General features: G+C 41.8%; 1 long non-coding RNA gene across 1 annotated transcript in view; it reads right to left on the reverse strand.

The window, feature by feature from the left end:
* Nucleotides 1-14,799, reverse strand: part of LOC138789720 (uncharacterized) — a 143,260-nt gene that overhangs the window by 81,751 nt on the left and 46,710 nt on the right. Inside the window, exon 2 of the long non-coding RNA XR_011362775.1 lies at nucleotides 5,418-5,729. This is a non-coding gene — a long non-coding RNA (uncharacterized lncRNA). The remainder of the gene's footprint in view (nucleotides 1-5,417; nucleotides 5,730-14,799) is intronic.

Genomic DNA, 14,799 nt, shown 5'->3' on the forward strand with positions numbered 1-14,799 from the left:
TACAGCAGCTGATAAGTACTGGAAGACTTGAGATTTTTAAATAGAAGTAATTTACAAGTCTTTGTACATTTCTGACACCATGGTCTGCATAGCGGGGTCTACAGCACTGTACTCTGACCCAGGAAGTCTCCCTCACCTTTTAAATCATAGCAGATCCACTTTAGGCTGGGGCTTACATCAGGGGACAGGACGGTGGGGGTAATCTCTTCATAGCTGTAACCCCTCTCTCCCTGTACAGAGAGCGCTGCATGCATGTGCCCACATCTGTCCTGCTCATTCCTTCATGGTCCCTGCAGTCTCTGTCAGTCCTTGTGTTTCCCATCCTCTCCATTACTGTACAGTAACTCATAATATCACATATTCTTCTGTTTCATCTGTTTTACATGTTATTCCGAATAATAAATCATTATTTTTGGGGTGTGGAACCAATTGTCTGCATTTCTATGATTTCTTATGGGAAAATTTGCTTTGGTTTAAGAGTGGATTTGGATTACAAGCACGGCCCTGAAACTAAGGCACCACTGTGTGTGTGTATATATATATATATATATATATATATATATATATATTTATATATATATATATAAATAAAGATTTTTTTTTTATTTTATTCAAATTAACAGTCAGCGCATGAAATACATTTATGTACAAGGTGATTTTTGACGCCACCATGCATTCTGGGTAATAGATAAGGAACAAAAACTGGGCACCCCCCGTTTCAGAACTTAATAACAGGGTATTTAGAAACGAGTTTTGGAACCCAGACATCGTCTTGAATGTTTTGTCTGGCCTGAACTCGCTTCTCACAATCTATAGGCTGTTAATCTCCCAAGAGCAACATTAGATTTTTTTATTTTTTTATATTATTTTCAAAGTTTAGTCTGGAATCGATTACAGGGATGTAGTTCTTTGTGGATTTACAGCACATATGTTCCAGTAATGCCTTTTCCTTCCTTATTAACCTAAATGATCCTGTTTAATGGCGGAGACGTTTATTAGGAAATACGGGTAATTAAACCCAAAACTTTAGTCATTTACTCACAAATTGACACAGTATTACAAGCTATGACGAAGATAGTAAACCTAACACTAAACACATTTGTAGTAGACTTTAGTGAGGGTGTATGGGTCAGAGATGGAGGAACCACCAACCTCGTGGCTGTACAGCACTCTGAAGTCTTGGCCACTCCCACCCAGCAGCTAGGGGGCGGTCCAGACTACAATGCAACAATCAATCTATTGCATGGCAACAATCCAAAAATGTTCTGGGTAAAACCACAAATCTTCTTAGCTCTATATATTCCGATGCTATTACGCAATCACCTTCAGTTCTGTTTCCTAAAAATCATTTACGTCTAATGCTAACCAGTTATGTCTTTGTCTCTTTGCAGCGGGTTAGAGTTTGCACACTGTTTGCGACATGCATGCTGCTGCACAGGGCACAGTTCGCAGCCTCTCCTGTGCGTTACACCTGTAATTCTATGTAACACCGCCAGTACTTACTTCTATTTCAAAATCTCCAGTCTTCCAGTACTTATCAGCTGCTGTATGTCCTTCAGGAAGTGGTGGATTCTTTCCAGTCTGACACAGTGCTCTCTGCTGCCACCTCTGTCCATGTCAGGAACTGTCCAGAGCAGGAGAGGTTTTCTATGGGGATTTGGACAGTTACTGACATGGCAGCAGCGAGCACTGTGTCAGACTGGAAAGCATAAACCACTTCCTGCAGGACATACAGTAGCTGATAAGTATTGGAAGACTAGATATTTTTTAATAGAAGAAAAATACAAAACTATATAATTTTCTGACACAAATTTCCCCTTTATGTCAGAAATAGGGAACGTTTGGCCCTCTAACTCTTGCAAAACTACAATTCCCATCATGCCTGGACAGCCTTTGGCTGTCCAGGCATGATGGGTATTGTAGTTTCGCAACAGCTGGAAGGCTGAAGGTTCCCCCAATTTTTTTGTTTCGGTACTTGTTTTTCAATCTGTTTAAAACAAAAACCTCCCCCAATTTTTTTAAGTGAATCTACATTTCAAAAAATTTTCATCTGAAATTTTTAATTTTTTTTTTTTTTTTTTAAACACTGTGTTAAATAACCAGTCTCCACAATTATTTAATTTATTACGATAGTGATATAACATGCGTGAAATGTAACACCTGTCTCTTTCGGGCCTCTAAGGGGGTTTGCCATTTCTAATGATCCAGAGGTGGAGCCCGTCCATACAGGAGCTAATTTGTATGAATCGGTTCCAGCACATTCAATGTCTCTCTCTCTCTGGCAGGCTTCGTGGGAATGCATATAAAAAGGGTAACCTAATCTCTCAAAGGATGTTGATTACAGAAAGAGTCCTTTAAGGAACACTGATTTTCTGCCCCATTAACCACTACATGACATATGTCAGAAGAGGGAAGGAATCGCATGGTGGGCTATATGAAAAACTGCCCCCCCCCCCCCCCCCCACACACACTACCCCCCACTCCCGATCCGGTCCCAGATTCTTTGTGTTCACCTATCGGCAAACTAACACCTTTGCTTTTTTATTTTCACCTGGTTTAACCTGGTTCCTTTTCGACATTCCAGAGGATGACATTCCGGAAGTCTCTATCGACAAATCTTCCTCTTGTAATCTGATCTGGAGGATATTTTGCTGGTTTTTTGCAGGCGTCTTCTCACCTTAATAACCTTGTCTGGTGTCAGCGGAGGTGACTGCACACGGTACATTTTTATTCCAAGACATGATTTGAAATGAAAGAGTGTTTAAAGGGTTGAGTAACACCCTTTTTTTTTTTTTTATTTTTTTTTTTTTTTTAGAAACAGCGCCACTTTATGCCTCAGGTTGTTTCTGGTATTGATGCTTTAACTGACTAGCAGCATAGTGCAGTACCAGATGTAGCCTGTGAATTAGAGTGGCACTGTTTCTGTCCTATGGTTATGGTATGATTTGTTTTTTAACAACTACCCTGTTATTAGGGCCCGTTCACACTACGGAATCGGCCTGAAATTCCATGCGGAACCCTCCTGGTGCGGACTCAGCATGTCAATTCTTTGAGCGGAGGCACACAAGCCCTCCCATTCAACCTGATAGCAAGGCCCAGGCCCCATAGCAGCTGCATAGTCTGCCTCTATGGTTGAACCCAAGAACAGACAAATGCATTGGAACCAACATGAGAAATCCTGGTGTCATCTCTTACCCTCCACTTGCCTGCTCCTTACTCAACCCTAACTCTATAATCACAGCAGTGTCTTGTTCCTTCTGTCCTCTTACTAGGGTCATTGTCAGAATTGCCTATTCCCAGGTTTTACAGCAATCCCATATTACACTTTCCCCCTCAGTCGTCACAGTAGTTCCTTGGGCCCACCCATTCACTTCTCCACATTGGTCACAGCAGAGTCTCCTCCATGCCCCCTCTTCTATATACTACATGTGAGATAATAGGGGAGATTTATCCAACATGGTGTAAAGTGAAACTGGCTCAGTTGCCCCTAGCAACCAATCAGATTCCACCTTTCATTCCTCACAGACTCTTTGGAAAATGAAAGGTGGAATCTGATTGGTTGCTAGGGGCAACTGAACCAGTTTCACTTTACACCATGTTGGATAAATCTCCCCCAATATTCCCAACATACATATAAAATTTTTATTTTATTTTAACATGCACAAACCTGTACTAACTGCTTTATGTATACTATACGTTTCAGTGAGGAAATAAATGGTTTGCTGGGGTTCTGTGGTGGGTGGCTGATGACGTTCTATACATATTGAGGGATTCAGCTTAAAGCGTGATGTTAAAGTCTAAAAAAAGGATCACAGAGCAGTGGTAATGTGTAATATATAGAATCTAGACTATAGGTCTAGACCACGTGCAGAACATCAGAAGATTACAAGGTAGCTAGAGTCCAGGAAGTGAAGGCATGGTGATTTGCTATGGAGATTGTACAAGTAAAGAAAAAAAAGAGGTAACAATGCATGGGGGACAACACTGGGAATGAAGAGGATATATGTGGTGTCCCACCACGGGTGTTGCTATTGGTTACACCTCTCACAAAAGCCTGTACTGTATTGTAAGTAAGTGGTGATGTAGTAGTGATAAAGTTTCGCCACAAGGTGTCGCTATTGTAGGTATGTGTACTCAGTTGCTGCACAGCTGAAGTATGGAAAGGGTTATTGTTTGCTTATATGTCACATGCATCTGTGAACTTATGAGAGTATCTCCTTCTTCTGTCCTATCATCTCTTTACTTACTTCTTCTTTATGCACTCTTCACCCATTCACAGCGCACCTTACAGGGAGCTGTAGATAGGAAATCACGTGGGTAGAGAAAGTGTAGGGGAGTCTTAGGGCCCTATTCCACGGGACGATTATCGTTCCCATAATCGTTAACGATAAACGATCCAAGCGACGGCTATTGCAAAAGACCTGAAATCGCTCACCCATTTACATGGAACGATAATCGTTACTTATGATCGTTCTTGCAGTCGTCTTGTCATCGCTATTGCATTTGTTACTACTGCGAACGACCGAACAATGTCTTATTCAATGCGAACGATTTGCGAACGAGTAACGATGAAAATAGGTCCAGGTCTTATTAAACGAGCAACGATTTCTCTCCTTAATCGTTAACTGCTATTCAATCCAACGATTATCGTTTAGATTCGAACGACTTCATCCTAAGGAGACAGGCTCTGTCTATTATCGTCTATGTCCATGAGTCTTGCTGTAAAGCATGTCACTAAGTGCTGTTAACAGCCCAGGCAAGATGGCATAACAAAAAGTGAAATTAAAAAAAATTACAGTCAGAAAATAAAAACAGATTAGAGTAAAATAACAACTTTTAGTATCAATAGAAGAAAATTTCGGTGACACATCCCCTTTAAGGGGTGGTCCATTTTAAACACTCCCTTTTTCAGAAGACCTTCCTAACTAAAAGGAATTGTTCAAAGTAGACAACTGCTTTAGTTATAACAAAGATGATATGAACCCAGTAGCAGATTTTAATAGGTCTGTTTCGGGTGGTAGCCCGGGGGCCCTGAACTCTTGGGGGGCCCATGGCCTCCAAAACAGGCTTATACTTTCAGTGGTGTATTATCTCCAGGCTACAGCTCTGCCATGATTTGCATAAAAATCACTGCTTTTTACCGCAATTTTGCACAAATCAGGGCAAATCTGCAGCCTGGAGACAATGCATTAACATTAGAGAACATACTGAAGGACCTTATTATGTGACAATGATGTCACCACAGGTCCTTTACAGGCGGCATTATGGAGGAAAAAGACTAAAGCTAGTGTCGCCATTGTTACAGTGGGTTGGGGGGCCCAAGCTTGGTGAACAGCTCAGGGCCCATGGTAAAAGTTAATCCACCCCTGTATGAACTAAGTCTTGTTACAGTATCGAAAATCCAAACTTGATCCTACCTGGAATTGTCTCATGTCCCACTGGGTTCCACCACAACATCCCATCTAATTAATCCTTCAAGAAATAAGAATTGAAGGGACATTCCATTCTTTCGAAGCCATAGCGTGGACATAAAAGTCTATGAACAGGATGCCTGCTTTACTGCTGATCGGCCGTTTCTTTATCGTCACTGATTGATCGATCTTTGATCACTGAAGGTCCTACACAAAGCATCATGTTATGTCGCTTTCTGATATTTCGGGAAGGCCATATAATATGGGTCCTGATGTTTCCTGTTGTCGTTGTATATGATGGGGTTTGACTGTAGATTGCTGGGAAAAAAATTAAAAGAAAAAAAATATATATATTAATATAATAGAACAAGGTTAGAATTTTCATACCTTTTAACATTTTGCTAGCAATTAGACCATGATTAAATAGAGGACTCTGTTAGGGGGCTACTGAGGCTGTTATACTTTTGGAGGGAATGTGGCATCTTAAAGTGGAAAATCCTTTTCTTTCAAATTGACTGGTTTCAGAAAGTTAAATAATAATTCCACCTATGAGCTCAATAGAAGCCAGTGATATCGCTAACTGAACAACAACTTAAAGGGGAACTTTATTTTTTTTAATCAACTGGTGTTAAAAATATATAGATTTGTAATATACTTTTATTTAAAAAAATCTCCAGTCTTCCAGTACTTACCAGCTGCTATATGCCCTGCAGGAAGTGGTATATTTTCAGTCTGACACAATACCCTCTGCTGCCCCCTCTCGTCCATGTCAGGAACTGTCCAGAGGTTTTCTATGGGGATTTGCTACTGCTCTGGACAGTTCCTGACATGGACAGAGGTGGCAGCAGAGAGCACTGTGTCAGACTGGAAAGAATACCTTAAAAACTACAACTACAGATTCCAGAAGGGCTGGCAATTTGATATTATGGGGGCAATGACTGTAGGTGTTATGGGTCTCTTATAGTCACTATTATGGGGGCAATGACTGCTTATGTTAGTGTCAGATATCGGAGGGCTACAGCGTCCCCTGATATCATGTAGGGTAGACCCAGTAACACTGCTTTATTTCAGAGGGGCTACACATGTATTTTTAGGTCTTTAAAGCAAAGCACTCGAACATGAAAGACCCTTAAAATAAAACTTTTATGATCTAATTGTTTATAACTTGGTAACATCATTTTAGCTGCTGACTAGAGATGTCAGCTTTAAAGGATTTACAACAATTACTGCGATATTCCAGATACCCCACATTGCTGACTAAAGATAGATTCTGGCAGAGGCCTCCTGAGCCATCCTGCTATGTATAACATGTGGCCTCAAGAGGTGAAGCAATACTGAGCTGGATCTCTATATCTATCTCCTATCTATCTATCTATCTATCTATCTATCTATCTATCTATCTATCTATTATCTATCTATCCATCTATCTATCTCCTATCTATCTCTCTATCTCTCTATCTATCTATCTATTATCTATCTATCTATCTATCTCCTATCTATCTCTCTATCTATCTATCCATCTATCTCCTATCTATCTCCTATCTATTATCTATCTATTATCTATCTATCCATCTATCTATCTCCTATCTATCTCCTATCTATCTATCTATCTATCTATCTATCTCCTATTTATCTATCTATTATCTATCTATCTTCTATCTATCTATCTCCTATCTATCTATCTATCTCCTATCTATCTATCTATCTATCTATCTATCTATCTATCTATCTATCTATCTATCTCCTATCTATCTATCTATCTATCTCCTATCTATCTATCTATCTATCTATCTATCTCCTATCTATCTATCTATCTATCTATCTATCTATCTATCTATCTATCTATCTCCTATCTATCTATCTATCTATCTATCTATCTATCTATCTATCTATCTATCTATCTCTCTCTATCTCTATTTCCATCTCTCCTATTATACTTGTAGCAATTATCAAGTTAAACAGTTTTGCATTTACATCCATTTAGCAAACTTGCCTTCTCCCGATATGCTGCTCTTCCCCTCCCATTATTGACAGCTCGTTGTCTAGGTTACCAACAACCACTCAGCTCTAAAAGCAGCTAAGGTGTGTATTATGAGGTTCTACAGCAGCTGAGGTGTAGTATGAGGTTCTGCAGCAGCTGAGGTGTAGGATGATGTTCTCCAGCAGCTGAGGTGTATTATGATGTTCTGCAGCAGCTGAGGTGTATTATGAGGTTCTGCAGCAGCTGAGGTGTATTATGAGGTTCTGCAGCAGCTGAGGGGTATTATGAGGTTCTGCAGCAGCTGAGGTGTATTATGATGTTCTGCAGCAGCTGAGGTGTATTATGATGTTCTGCAGCAGCTTAGATGTAGTATGATGTTCTGCAGCAGCTGAGGTGTAGTATGATGTTCTGCAGCAGCTGAGGTGTAGTATAATGTTCTGCAGCAGCTGAGGTGTATTATGAGGTTCTGCAGCAGCTGAGGTGTAGTATGATGTTCTGCAGCAGCTGAGGTGTAGTATGATGTTCTGCAGCAGATGAGATGTGTTATGAGGTTCTGCAGCAGCTGAGGTGTATTATGATGTTCTGCAGCAGCTGAGGTGTATGATGTTCTGCAGCAGCTGAGGTGTAGTATGAGGTTCTGCAGCAGCTGAGGTGTAGTATGAGGTTCTGCAGCAGCTGAGGTGTAGTATGATGTTCTGCAGCAGCTGAGGTGTAGTATGATGTTCTGCAGCAGCTGAGGTGTATTATGAGGTTGTGCAGCAGCTGAGGTGTAGGATGAGGTTCTGCAGCAGCTGAGGTGTAGGATGATGTTCTGCAGCAGCTGAGGTGTATGATGATGTTCTGCAGCAGCTGAGGTGTATTATGATGTTCTGCAGCAGCTGAGGTGTAGGATGAGGTTCTGCAGCAGCTGAGGTGTATGATGAGGTTCTGCAGCAGCTGAGGTGTATTATGATGTTCTGCAGCAGCTGAGGTGTAGGATGAGGTTCTGCAGCAGCTGAGGTGTAGTATGATGTTCTGCAGCAGCTGAGGTGTATTATGATGTTCTGCAGCAGCTGAGGTGTGTGATAAGGTTCTGCAGCAGCTGAGGTGTACTATGATGTTCTGCAGCAGCTGAGGTGTAGTATGATGTTCTGCAGCAGCTGAGGTGTAGGATGAGGTTCTGCAGCAGCTGAGGTGTAGTATGATGTTCTGCAGCAGCTGAGGTGTAGGATGATGTTCTGCAGCAGCTGAGGTGTAGTATGATGTTCTGCAGCAGCTGAGGTATATTATGAGGTTCTGCAGCAGCTGAGGTGCAGTATGATGTTCTGCAGCAGCTGAGGTGTAGTATGATGTTCTGCAGCAGCTGAGGTGTACTATGATGTTCTGCAGCAGCTGAGGTGTAGTATGATGTTCTGCAGCAGCTGAGGTGTATGATGAGGTTCTGCAGCAGCTGAGGTGTATGATGAGGTTCTGCAGCAGCTGAGGTGTAGTATGATGTTCTGCAGCAGCTGAGGTGTAGTATGATGTTCTGCAGCAGCTGAGGTGTATGATGAGGTTCTGCAGCAGCTGAGGTGTATTATGAGGTTCTGCAGCAGCTGAGGTGTACTATGAGGTTCTGCAGCAGCTGAGGTGTACTATGATGTTCTGCAGCAGCTGAGGTGTAGGATGATGTTCTGCAGCAGCTGAGGTGTATTATGATGTTCTGCTACAGCTGAGGTGTAGTATGAGGTTCTGCAGCAGCTGAGGTGTAGTATGATGTTCTGCAGCAGCTGAGGTGTAGGATGATGTTCTGCAGCATAGTAAGCCTTACATGTCATGTAACCAGTAGGCAGCACAGTAGAAGAAAAACTGATCTGTCACAGATAGGAAGAGATAGAAGACACTTAGGTACTATCTTCCGATTCGTCCGATTATCGCTCCGTGTAATAAATACAACGATCAGCCGACGACAATCAGCTGATTGTTGATATAGGTTTAAACTTATAATTGTCAGACGTAGACCGCGCATCGATACGAGTAATAGGCCTGTGTAATACCACCCTTACCCAGCACCACACACCTCTGTATACTCATCAGGTTGTGACATCACAGGGTGACATTTATACACCTACTATTTATATACACCTATCAGCCTATAACCATCCTCTTTATACATTCATCCCCTAAGCCTATAAGCAGTTTATGCCGATACGCTTTCGTTTAACCCACCTCTCTCACTTTGCACGCCTCTCTCTGTTTATTTTCCAAGCGCTCTCTATTTATTTTGATCACGTCCCGTTACATTAAACCGAATCTCCTTCAAAGACTCATCGCCTCGCAGCGGCTTATATTTTTTAGCACAGCCATCTTTGTGCGGTAGGTGCAGACGCTCTGTGTAAATATTTGGGTGTCCTGCATACCTTTGTGTGTTAGAATCAGTGACAACACTGGCAGTACAGGCGAATGGAAAACTATCCCTTCCAGAGACTTAAAGGGGTACTCCGTTTCATAAAGTTATATAGATTTGTAATTTACTTCACTGTAAAAATCTCCACTCTTCCAGTACTTATCAGCTGCTGTATGTCCTGCAGGAAGTGGTGTATTCTTTCCAGTCTGACACAGTGCTCTCTGCTGCCACCTCTGTCCATGTCAGGAACTGTCCAGAGCAGGAGAGGTTTTCTATGGGGATTTGCTACTGCTCTGGAAAGTTCCTGACATGGACAGAGGTGGCAGCAGAGAGCACTGTGTCAGACTGGAAAGAATACACCACTTCCTGCAGGACATACAGCAGCTGATAAGTACTGGAAGACTTGAGATTTTTAAATAGAACTAATTCACAAATCTTTATACCTTTCAAACACAAAATTTTTACCCTCCTAAGCATCCCTTTGAGCTTGCCCACAGCTGAAACACAGAGAAAACAGGATTAAAAAATTTACTTCCAAATCAAAGCTATGTCTACCTAAATCAGGATAGGACAGGTCATCCACATTGAGATAAAAAGATCCTGAATAAAATATTCCCCAACACGATACATGATTTTTTTTCTACACTGGACAGCCCCTTCAAGTCAACAATTATTGTTAATAAATTGCATTGCCTCAACCACAACGGCGTTACCTGAGCAGCTGAATACTTTTTTTTTTCAACCAGAAAGTTATATATATTTCTAATTTACCTCTTAATATCACATATTCCAGTACTTATCAGCTGCTGTGTGTCCCGCAGGAAGTGGTGTATTCTTTCCAGTCTGACACAGTGCTCTCTGCTGCCACCTCTGTCCATGTCAGGAACTGTCCAGAGCAGGAGAGGTTTTCTATGGGGATTTGCTACTGCTCTGGACAGTTCCTGACATGTACAGAGAGCACTGTGTCAGACTGGAAAGAATACATCACTTCCTGCAGGACATAAAGCAGCTGATAAGTATTGGAAGACTTGACATTTTTAAAGAGAAGTAAATTACAAATCTAAATAACTTTTTAAAACCAGATTCCCCTCCCCCTGTCATAGTACCCCTTTAAGGTTGTAATATGGCAGACTGTTGGTTGTGTGTGGCATTAGGTTATTCTTGGGCATACCCCGCCAGTTCCTTCTGCCAGTCATTAGTGGTGGTAGTGTTATGTGGCGCCCCCCGGAGAGGTAAAAATGAAGTCATAATCCTACAATGTTGTCATGCTCTCGCAGTTTTAAATGTTTTAGTATGAGATAAGACAGGTAAATACTAGTTCAAACACATCAGCTAAGAGAAACAATTTGTCTACGCCGCTCGCTGGGTTATTACATTTGGAACCGCTCTACCCTATGACAAATTCTTCTCTCTGGGCTCTTTTCCAAAATCATTTTCATCCCAGCTGGCAGGAGTACAGAGGTCTGCATTCTGCACTAATTGCGGCCTTCATGAGACCACCACCAATATAGCCCCTGACAAACTGCACACCGCTCTAAGTGACAGCTCAAATATACTTAGTCCAAAATTCATGCACTCCTTCAAGGAGAGCTGAGAAAGTCAATGTGTCTTTATACATCTACATCAACTGGATTTCCACATTGAACCAGTACAATGCACTTTATGTGAAGCCGACGATAAATATTTACACTGCGGAGCTGCATGCATACGTTCGGCTCTCCCTATCTATTTTATTTAGTATATCGAATGTGGCTCTGAGATTGGATTTTCCAGGATTCCGTTTCTCAAAATTCTCAAAAGTCTCTGAAACACGCTTGACAAAGTTCCCAATAAATACTTGACAATAAAACGACTTGATCTGTAGTTGAAGTGCAGTGTAGGATATAGTCGTGCTGGTTGAGTTGTAGTGAGTGATACAAGAGGTAGAGTAGCAGAGAGGAGGATGCCGTGAGAGTCTCAACCCATGTAGTACAGTGCTCTGCCGGGATGTTGGAGGATGAGGTAGAATACTTGTAAGAAGAAGAAGAATGAGAAGAACACCTGTGCCCGTGTATTGACCTTTGACTTTAGTCTTCACACCACCTTATGCCCACTAGACTCGGCTGAACCTTCCTAATGGGTGACACAGGCCCCAGACCTTGTTACCTGGGTTGAGCGGAATACTGAGGGTTCCTTGCTGACACCCGCGCTTTTAGACAGAGTTCCTAGGCTTACTGCAACTTTGCTTTGTCGGGATCAGTTCCTGGCTCTTTGGCTCTATGGTGGATACTGTCCTGCACTGTGACTTCTCCTTGTCCACGGCATGGATTGAGGTTGTCTCTGGCTAGTCCTCTCCTAAGAGGAGTTAACACTGCATATTGCTTTGTATAGGTGAAGAAGTTGGTAACAGAGTACTGTCTTGTGTCCTTCCCATGCGGGGTGCTAGCTACGACTATATAACTGCAACACCCCTAGTGGGACACCGCAGTTGTCGCGAATAGCAGTAATTAGAGATGAGTGAATCTTGAGCATGATCGGATTCATCTGAACCAAAGCGTGGGGCATTTTATTACCGGTGGTAAAAAAAAAAGTTGTATGTAACATAGTTAATAAAAGACAAAAGTCCATCAAGTTTAGACTACAGAAGCCTACTGTGTTGATCCAGAGGAAGGTAGATGCCAATTGCCCTATCATAGGGAGAAAATTTTTTTCCTGATTTCAAAATGGCGATCAGAATAAATCCCTGGATCGACATAGCCCTAAGAAGTCTGGGAAAACATGGATACAGTCATAGTGCTGCATCTAGCTGGTACCGGTAATCAAATGCCACACGCTCGGGTTCTCTAGTGATCGCCCATCCAAATGGCTTTCTAGAAAGACTAGGAAAATTTTGAAGGTAAAAGCCAACATGGGCTCAGCCAGTCAGTCAGTCAGCAGGGGCATGGTAGTTTCCATGTCGATGGGCCAATCTAGCTAGATAAATTACCCATGGGCCCATCTGCCTGTCCTCCTTGTAGTAGCTCTATGCCCCTTGGTGGAGGAGCCTCCTGTTCTTTTTCTTGTGCTATTGACTTCTAGAAGTTGGGGAACATTGAGAATGCTCTGGTTTATCCAAACCTGAGCGTGCACCATTTGATTACCGGTAGCTGAAGAAGTTGGATGCAGCCTAAGACTGCCTGGAAAACATGCATACAACCATAGGCTGTATCCATGTTTTCCGGGACTCCCTAGGGCTGCATCCAACTTCTTCAGCCTTTGGTAATCAAATGCTGCACGCTCTAGATCGCTTAGCTCACAGCTAGTTCCTGAGAAGGCAACCTGTGACCAATACGGAGTCATGCATCTAGTACAGAGTCATAGGTTCTCTGTGGACCGCAGTATGGTGTCTCCATATACATGTAGTATGGAGATATTTGCCCCTAGAAGAAATACTATAATACCACCATAGTCCAACGAGAGAACTAGAGATGAGCGAACGTGCCAAAAGTTGGGGTTCACACAAATTTGCATTTGAATTCTGCTGCCTGGAGAAGGAGGATATGGCCAAAGTACTGCCTGGGAAACATAAATATAGCTATGGCAAGACGAGCCCTTGATTTCCTTCATATCAAAAACACCCAAAAACATTTGCAAATAAATGTTGAATAATTGCTCCAAATAGTGGTGTTGCAGTGGTCGCATCTGCAACTGGGCCCATAACCAATTAACTACACTCCTGGCTCCTTGGTGCGAACCCGAAATTTTGTCATGTTCACTCTTCTCTAAATAGAACCCACAAGCTTGTGTCTCTTACCAAGCCAGTAAAGGGGATGGAAGGAGACAAATATGTATTCGTATCTGGGCCCAGTTGCACCCGCGACCACAGCGACCCCCTATAGCTACACCACTGTTTGGAGCACTTTTTTGAGCAATCAAATTTACCATTTCAAATTAATTTAAAAATTTGTACAAATTTTATTGGATGTTTTTGATAATATATAAAAGAAAATCATGTGATACCACCACCCCCACACACACATACTGTACAACCACAACCTGAGCATAGGACAAAAAGTTCAAAAAAATTGCAGTATTTCTCGGTCCAAAAAAATTAGAAATCATCACTTTTTTTTTTTAACAACGGCAACAAACTTTGGTTGAGCAATGGGGGTGACAATTTTCTATATCCTTCTTCTATTTTTGGACCACCGTTAAGTATTACAATATTGTTTTCCTAGGAGTAGAAATTCGACAATTGTCTGCAGTATAATTCAAGGCAGCGGATGGTCAATTGCTTCCAGTTTTCACACTGCTATCTTCCCGGTCAAGCAAATAATTTGGTTAATGGCGTCTTTTGTGTATCAATTAAGAGTCATAATGACAAGGGCGTGCAAGTTCAATACACAAACAAGTTGTCGTGCAACATCATATTCAGGATTCCGTAGAGGACGCAACGGTTTCGGCTAAGTGTCACATGCCTGCGAGCTCTTCACATCAAAACACACAAGCCACGCTGGAAAGTGAGTGCCTGAAGGATGATATCACAGGATGTCAGAGACTTATAAACTGCACAGGACACTTAAATAGGGGAAAGGTATAACGTCCCTTTAAACAAAAAGGACAAAAATCACACGATCACAGATTAAAAAAAATAAAAGTGAATATTTAAATTGATTAATAACTCTTGATTGATAACTTAGCCATAGATTTCTGTAAGGAAAATGGGCCTCCATATGGTGACAGATGGCGTATGAAATTTTTGTCTTTTTATACTGTGGCATGTTAAAGTAAGGGAATCCCTATGGGATATAATGATCCGTCTACTATGGATCCACACAACTTAAGAAACACGTAACAAGGAGAGGGATGACAATTCTCTGTCCTCTGTTATATTACTGCTCAGGACAGCTCCTCGTGGGAGGAGCAACCCAGCTCACCATTGCCTCAGAGGACTCCCGTATAGTAAAACTAGTTCTTTTGGAGATTGAAAAAGACTTTACCAAATGTTTTTATGGTTACGCTAAACACATATAAAGGAAATGAGCCAATGTAATGCATTCAGCTCTGACTGCTCCTCCTTATGG

The sequence above is a fragment of the Dendropsophus ebraccatus genome, chromosome 1 (genome assembly GCF_027789765.1).
Source record: "Dendropsophus ebraccatus isolate aDenEbr1 chromosome 1, aDenEbr1.pat, whole genome shotgun sequence".
Classification (NCBI taxonomy): domain Eukaryota; kingdom Metazoa; phylum Chordata; class Amphibia; order Anura; family Hylidae; genus Dendropsophus; species Dendropsophus ebraccatus.